Genomic DNA, 8,328 nt, shown 5'->3' with positions numbered 1-8,328 from the left:
TCACTCACGAAATTTTAATGTGTTGGAAGACATAATAAATTTAAATAATAAATAAAAGTTTACAAATTTCACTGAAGTTAATTAATGTTTATCAAACAAAATTTCAAACTTAGCGATTAAATTTAAAAAACGTTTACGAAGGAAATAAGTTTTAATAAGTGTTACTCATAAGTCATAATTAAAACTTATTTAAAATAAATTTGTACGCATAAAATATTTTACATCTCAAGTTGGTTCTATTTGATGATGCTCGTAGAAAGCGCGAAAGATAAACTGTCGCGCCTCGCTACCCTAATTCGACGAAAACTTCGACTCATTAAGCTTAGTCCCGGTTATTATATATTAGCTTTACCTGATTTCTCTTTTTTTAATCATATAAATACCTAAAATTAGGTATCACTTTACTTGTTTTTGCGGATAACATTATAAATCTTCAGTAAGATAATAAATTGAGGTTTGGCCGTAGCTTTGGCCATGGCCACCATTGTGGTGATATTTTTCTCCCCACGATAAAAACTATTGAAAAAAAACAGTGACGTAGCACTGCCAAAACGTTTCATTGAGCCTTGTCCCAGTTATTATATATTAGCTTACCTGATTTTCTCTTTTTGAAATTAGGTATCACTACATTTGTTTAACGAATAACTTTATAAATACCCATAAAACTTCAGTACGATAACAAATTGAGGTTTTTAAATCAATTTTCTGGTAAGCCTTTTTTTGCGCTCGAAGATCACCTATCTGTTACCATGGCGACGCATTCTTTTCGCGCTAAACCTCGAGTCACGAATTTGAAATGTCTTGTTATGTATTACACTCGACGTAGTTAAGCCCCGCCTACTACTTTTTATGTAATGGTCGGCAAGGTAAATGTTTCGATCAGTCTAACGGGTACTTCAAGTATCTAAAAGAAAGGCGCGTTGGCCTTTATTCCCGTTTATATTTCGAATGCGACCAATGCCGAAATTCGGATAAAATAGCCGAAAATGTGACAAAAATAAAAGAAAAGGGCGAAAAAGAGCTGTCAATTAATGACGAAGTGGTGATGGGATTTATGGGTGTGGGATCAGGATTTGCCAACGTCGACGACGTATTTTCGGTACTTGGAGTACCTGTTATGGCTGAATCGAGTTATATGCAAATTGAAAATAGAATTGGAGAAATGTGGAAAAAGCTTTTAGCCGAAGAATTAATGTTATCTGGCCAGGAGGAGTACCGGTAAGCTGCCGAAGCCGGTAACTTTTGCGAAGCCCCTTACAATAATATATGCTTCATAGCGGTCATTGTAGATGGAGGTTGGATTAAAAGAAGTTTCGGCCATAGTTATAATTCCAATTCGGGCTTCGCTGTAATCATTGGCGATAGAACCGGAAAAATTTTGTACATTGATTACAAAAACAAATTTTGCGCTTTGTGCGAATACCACGTGAAACGAGGCAATGAGCCACCAAAGCACGACTGCTTCAAAAACTGGGATGGCTCTTCTAGCGCCATGGAAGCTAACATTCTTCAAAAAGGCTTCAACGCGAGCATGGAGATGCACAAATTGCAATATCGCGTGTTTATTGGGGATGGAGATTCGTCCGTCATGCACGAACTTCAAAGCAAAGTAGAAGTTTATGGGCACAAAATTGCGAAAAGGGAATGCGCCAATCACGTCGTAAAAATCTACACCAAAGATCAGAGAAGACATCTCCTCACCGCGTCTAATTTCGGTCGCGTCTGTAAAATGAAATCTACAACAAAAAGCGGCAAAACGGTTGAAAGTCTCCTTTATCCAAAACCTCCTTCCCAAAATATGGATTACATATTTGCGTATGGACATGAAGGCGAAGAAAAAGCCAAAGAAATCCTAAGAAAAGAACATCATTTGGACGTAATAGATTGTGGAATATTTATTGATTTGGAATACGGGTTTTTAGGGGCGTCTCCGGATGGTCTAGTTGGCGAAGACGCCATAGTAGAAGTGAAAGCACCTTTTACCTATCGCACTGTCGCTCCTCTCGATATTCCTAGTCATATCGAAGAATTAAATTTCCAAGCCAAAACTAAGAAAACACGCCAAACTAAAACTTTTTTTTGCACATACGATGATGAAGAGAACAATTCTCTAAAACTTAATAGAAATGACCATTTCTATTTTCAAACCCAAGGGCAATTGCAAATTACAAAAAGAAAATTTTGTTATTTTGTTGTGTATACTAAAAATGGCATACACGTAGAAAAAATCGAGAGAGATGACGATTTTTGGGAAAAAAATGAAAGATAAATTAGTCACATTTTATAATAACTGTATGCTACCAGAAATAGTTGACTCTCGGTTTAAAAGAAGTATGGAGCTTAGAGAACCCCAATACATATTGGACGCAATAGCCAAACAAAACGAAAATAAATCAATAAAAAAGAAAGTCATGGAGATATATACCCCCGTCAATTCAAAGAATATAATTGACGGGGAAACCACTCCAAAAAGACCTAAACGGAGCATTTCAAAAAGACCGCAAACCGCTTCTTCGAAAACCTAAAGAAATATTTATTTACACCACCGTTAATTTATTTATTTCTTTATTTACACCGCTATTTACGTCGTTAATTATTTATTTACGCAGATTTTTATTTATGTATTTATTTATGCCGCTATTTATTTATTTTTTTATTTCTACATACCGCTATTTATTTATTTATTTATTTATTTGTTATTTATATATACCGCTAATTGTTTATTTATTTTTTTAATTCTATATACCGCTATTTATTTATTTATTTTTATGTAGCTATTTATTTATATGTATTTATTTATTCTACATACCGCTATTTATTTATTTATTCCGCTGTTTATTGATTTATTCGGTTATAATCCGAACTACAAATTTTCAAAAATTTCATGTTCGATTTTTTTTAATCAGGGTGAATTTTTCGACTTTTCGGCCCCATCGGTTTTTACGAATCATCCCCACTTTTTATGGTTTACCACTATCCATTATCTATTGACATTATAAATATATACATTGTTATAATACCGCATCTCCATTGCTTTCCACATTTCTTCTTCTATTTTGTTTTGCATTCATGTAATGTAAAGCCCTCTGCATATAAAGCTGATAAATCCGGCTTTAGAAACCAAAATAAAATTTTATCTTTGCATAAGAACTGACCAGAATCTCACAAAATGGCGTTAATACTTTCATATTGACTTTTAGAATCGACCTGTTTATAGTTCATTTATTTTTAAGAGTCATTTGTTTAAAGTAAATTAAATCTGCAACTCGAATCATTGAAGGACTAAGCACTTGTCTGACTTTGTAATACCATTACCTCAATTTTCCAAGCATTTTTAATGTGTTGCTCTCACCATATAATTTTTCAATTTTCTCAAAAAAATTAAATCACTGATGTAGTGTCCCATTTTTCCATATAAAATAACTCAATTATAAGATTTGCGGTTGTGCTTGACTTTCAATTGCCTAGTTTTGAGCGTTTTCTTTGGGTTTTTTTTTGGATTTCAATGTCAATGTTTTTTTTGTATATCTGTAAATATTTTTTGTATCGCTTTTTTTTTCATCAAAATAACTGAAATTCCCGTATCACATTTAAAGTTGTAATTCGGTGCCATTTTTAATTGTGTAAAAATTGTTTCCGAACTATCGTTTCTTTTATCAATTTTAAAAAGGGTTATACGTAATGACCCTTATAGTACTTTTTCATTAATTTTAAATCTGAATTATCAAATCATAAAGTGACTGAAATGTTGATGTAGCCCATTACTTATGAATAAATCTCGATGAATATCAACTAACTCGATTTTTGTCTAAAATGTAAATCGTGGAGTAGAGTTTTTTGGCTTTCGTTTTTTTAATCGTCCGTTCACTTAGATGAAGCGGGGGAACGAAGATGGGACGCTACGAAGGGTTTCATGGGTCCAGACGAAGGGGGGCCCCTGCCGAGATAATCTCTTTCTTGGGTAACTGGACCTAACAAAGGACAATTTAAACCGCGTTAATTATTGGGGAAATGAAAACGACTATTTTAAAAGTGCTAAACATATTTGGAGATGACCTTTTCGGTTAGGTTGAAAATTTGTTTATAGCAATGAGACAAGAGGGCCCTCGTCTTTTTCAAGTGCGCCTTGACATGAGCTGGGGAAGAAAAACCGGAGTGGGAATGGAAGCAACGAGAGCGACCCAAACGCGGACCCTAACAATGGGGATTAGGCTATTGTCCCACACCGTTCGTTTCCACAACTCGTTGACGCACAAAAATACAATAAAAAACGTTTTTAAAGATATCATAAACTTCAGTTTACAATTTAAAAATATAAAATTAGAAATTATTAATTATACACAACTGAATTAAGATTTAATGGAAATTAAAATAAGCATTTAAAATTATAATTATAATGAAATTTCGACTTCGAAATTCAAAACGCGTAATTTTTCATCCTTTTATCAAAAGTTTATGATTTATGATGTATGCATATATAGTAAGAGATATACTGTACATACCTCTCGTACTAATTATTGTAAAATAAAATTGAAATAGAATTTGAAATTTCCATTGCGGCGCCAAAATTAGTCGGACCACTCGACATTACCATTCCAAATATTCTTAAGTAATAAAAATTATGTATCAAATTCGCAACCAATAGTGTCTAGAAATATGCGTGTATAAGGATACTAGGATAAATTTAACAATTTATTGGAGTTTTATAGGGTTAAATTATTGAAATACACCAGTTTTCGATTACACATTGAAGGGGTTAGAGAATAATGATCAAACAGATTTATAAAAAAAAGCACTTTTATCCCTATTAGATTAGTTTATCAAAAGTAGCCACTTTCAACAATTGAACACTGGCTGAAATAGCAACGTTTTGCGAGAGTAGTATGAATGCCTTAGAGCTCACTGAAAAGGTGGGCTGAAACGGATAGCTATTCCCTATATGAAATACCGCAAACGAGAGTCAGTGACGATAAGCTAAGCGGAGAGGAGAGTAGTTTTGACGGGTAAGCGCGGCTAATCGGGTCCGGCGAAAAGGGGGTCCGAGTTTTAGGGGGAGGAAAAAAGATTTTTCCTGCCTACTAACTTTACTACCAAAACCTCCGTGGGGCTTCTATAGTAGTACCACTCACTACGTGAAATAAAAATCCCCCTTCGGAAACCTTCAACCTGCCATCTACACATATTTTTTTCTTTATTAATCTTTAGTTTGGGAAACTACCACAAGGTAGCGACCAGATGGTAGTAAAGGAAAACGTACCAAATTCGAGTAATTTAAAAAATTAGTTTAGTTACCAAAATATAATATATTTTTTAAATTTTTGTTTTGCATTCGATTAAATAAGGTTAAACTTACGAAGCGTATGAATCTAAAAGATTTTCGTTGTACCGAAGTATATTAAAAATGATGACGAGATATGTTAAATATTGCCGAATTTTGTAACCATATAAAAAATTAAATAAGCCCTCGATTAAAATTCGCTTCGCACAAATTTTAAAACGAAACTTCCAGAGCAACTTAAAATCTTTCACAAAGCCATACTGTGAACGGTTTTCTAGAATAACAGGCGCAAAGTTGATATGTATCAGCATTATTATTGAAGTTTAATGCTCATTATTTTAATGTATATTTAAGATAGCTGATTATTTCTTTTTACATTTGAGAGAAAACATGTTTGTCAAATTGTACCATAAATTTGAGAGTGATATCTATTTTTAAAGTATTTAAATAGTTTACCTAAATACTTATCATTTTAGGTACTTTTTCAAGGTGAAATAAAAATTAACTAAACGATGAAATACAATTTCCTTCGCACACTTTTTAGTTTTAACGTTTCTAAAAACGATACAAGAAACCGCGTGAAGAACGATTTAACCATTTACGAGATAAACGGTGTTTTGTGTGAGCGTGTATGGGCATTTCAGCCATATTTAAGTACCATTATCTTAATAACTATTAACTATATAAAAATTTTGTTCGCAGGTTTTTTAGAACAAAACCTCGTTATTACAAAACCGAAGAGTGCTTAACAATTAGAGCTATAGAACTCTAGATAAACAGGCGCAAACAAGTCGCCTTTTTTAAAATTTCACAATGCTTCCCCTTAAAACAAATACAAATTTACTTATCTGGTCTTGCTAAGGTTACAACAAGAACTACTTAAGGTAGCAATTTTATGAGGTCCTGTTGATAATTTCGTTGATTGCGATATTTCGATAAATAAAATTAATATCGGATACGAAGAAAAGGGTAACAATTGGATGAAGGAAGTTATAACTCTACCCTTCAGCGACATTTTTTATTATTTATTAAGGGCCCATACTCTCTCCGTTCGGAGGCGAATTTGCACACACGTTCATTCGACATTTTTTACTCCTTGTGTCCCGGCCATAGAACAAAGACGGCTATTTGTGGTACACATTTTGGAAATAATCTGTATTAGCTTCATTTAACCTAACATCAGCTTACCAAAACCTAATCTTAATTAAGCAAAACACTTTGAAAATTAGGCCTAGCAATAGATTCGCGAATTTATAAAGCCAATGGTAAAGAAACAGGCTGATGTAGTCTACGGGTTGTTACGTTTTGTTGCTTATAACTAAATAGCCCAATATTCAAAGCATATTCTTGGATAACTGGTGTTGAGTTCTGAACACCACACATACCTTTAACATTTCTTCCAAAGCAGATCTTTAGAAACTGAAAATAAATTCAAAGCGTACGATATATTCAAAGCTGTTATTTTATAACTATCTGTCATCGTGTGTTCGGCTTTACTCAAAATAAAAAAGGACAACTAATTGGCTGGCAAGAGCTCTGCTGCAAGCAAATAACAGAAAAAGATAGAAAAATAATTAGTTTTAAATTTTTAATCTAAGTAAGCGGTTAGAAATCTAAAATTTTAGGAGTTTCGCTAGCTTATGGATCCTTAATTCTCAGTTTGAAACCCCTTATTAAAATGTTTTGAGTCACTTACTTAAAGTTTTGTAGGCCCCGTTTGTCACTCAAGGAGGCCGCATACAAGCCGTGTTAATTTCTGGCACTACAATCCTGTTCCACTTCCCAAATGAAGTGTACTCACGGCTCAGTGTTTTAATTTGGAGTATTTCTCCGACGAGTCCGATTGACGTAGTAAAATACAGGGTTTATCAGGCCGATCGGCTAGGGAATTTTCTCAAGAAATATTAATCTATAGTTCGGAAATGTTCAGGGAATATTTATTGGCTAGAGAACTATTCAATTATTAAGACTCGCAATATGTTCGCTCACCCTTACTGTACCCACGCTTTATGAAAGTCGGCCAGGATATATTTCATATATCAATAATATTTATTTGTAAACGACAAATATCGTTTAAAACTAAAATGTAAAATTGCTGTTGGCCCAACTACGAAGATATTTTGTAAACGACAAAACATTCTGCGCATAACATCAAATTTTAAAACCATGGTTGGACCGCAGTTTTTTGAAAACGTGACCTTTAGAAGCGTATTCGAAAATGTCATTTGCCCTAACATTCTAACATCAACCGATGGTAAAGTCGCTTTAAATTCAATTTTGCCTATTAAGCGATTGTGAGTGTCGTGGCCAAGCCAAAAATGGATAAAATCTATTCATCTGGACTTCTTCGTCGTCATGTATCCTACTTGATCAATACATAACCATGTCATCCTGACTAATAGCTGTGGACAGCCTGTGGTTTTCTAGGGCTCCATCAGTATTCAATGCATTATTGAACTTATTTATCACGTCCTTGTGACCGTGGCTTAAGTGAGTAGTTGTTTTTATAAAAAAAAAACAGAAAAATAGAATGTCTAATGACTCTAATCTCTTAAATATTAAAATTAAGGTAGATCAGGGCTCACTAAGAGAAAAGAAGATGATAGCTAGCCAAAGCGTACACTCTGTTTGAAAAGTCTTCGACAGCTGAAATTTTTGCCCTCTTTTTAATTCTGCTAGAAAACTATAATAGATAGATCGATGAAACCAATTGCAACTATTATTTATTTTCCAATATCTTTCGTTGTTTATCGGTTTCGTCCGCCAAAAATTAATAGTTTGGCGGGAACCTTCAAAACTCATTTTTGACACCTTTTTAAATATTGGTTCTACGGCACTGACTCGCCCGTTTTTGAATTCACAGTGGTCGGTTCATATTTAGAAAGTGGAAACATTATCCCTCTACAACCAACGGCTGAGAAGTTATCGCGTTTCCAAATTTTCGTCGAAGTTGCGTTATTTATAATCGCTTGATGCATTTTAGGTGTTTCCTAGTTTCGACGAAAGTTTGGAAACGCGATAACTTCTTAACCGTTGGTTGTAGAGGGATA

Source organism: Leiobunum rupestre, chromosome 5, assembly GCF_980474605.1.
Source record: "Leiobunum rupestre chromosome 5, qqLeiRupe1.1.hap1, whole genome shotgun sequence".
Classification (NCBI taxonomy): Eukaryota; Metazoa; Arthropoda; class Arachnida; order Opiliones; family Sclerosomatidae; genus Leiobunum; species Leiobunum rupestre.
The sequence above is the reverse complement of the archived record's forward strand: the minus strand, read 5'-3'. Positions refer to the sequence as shown.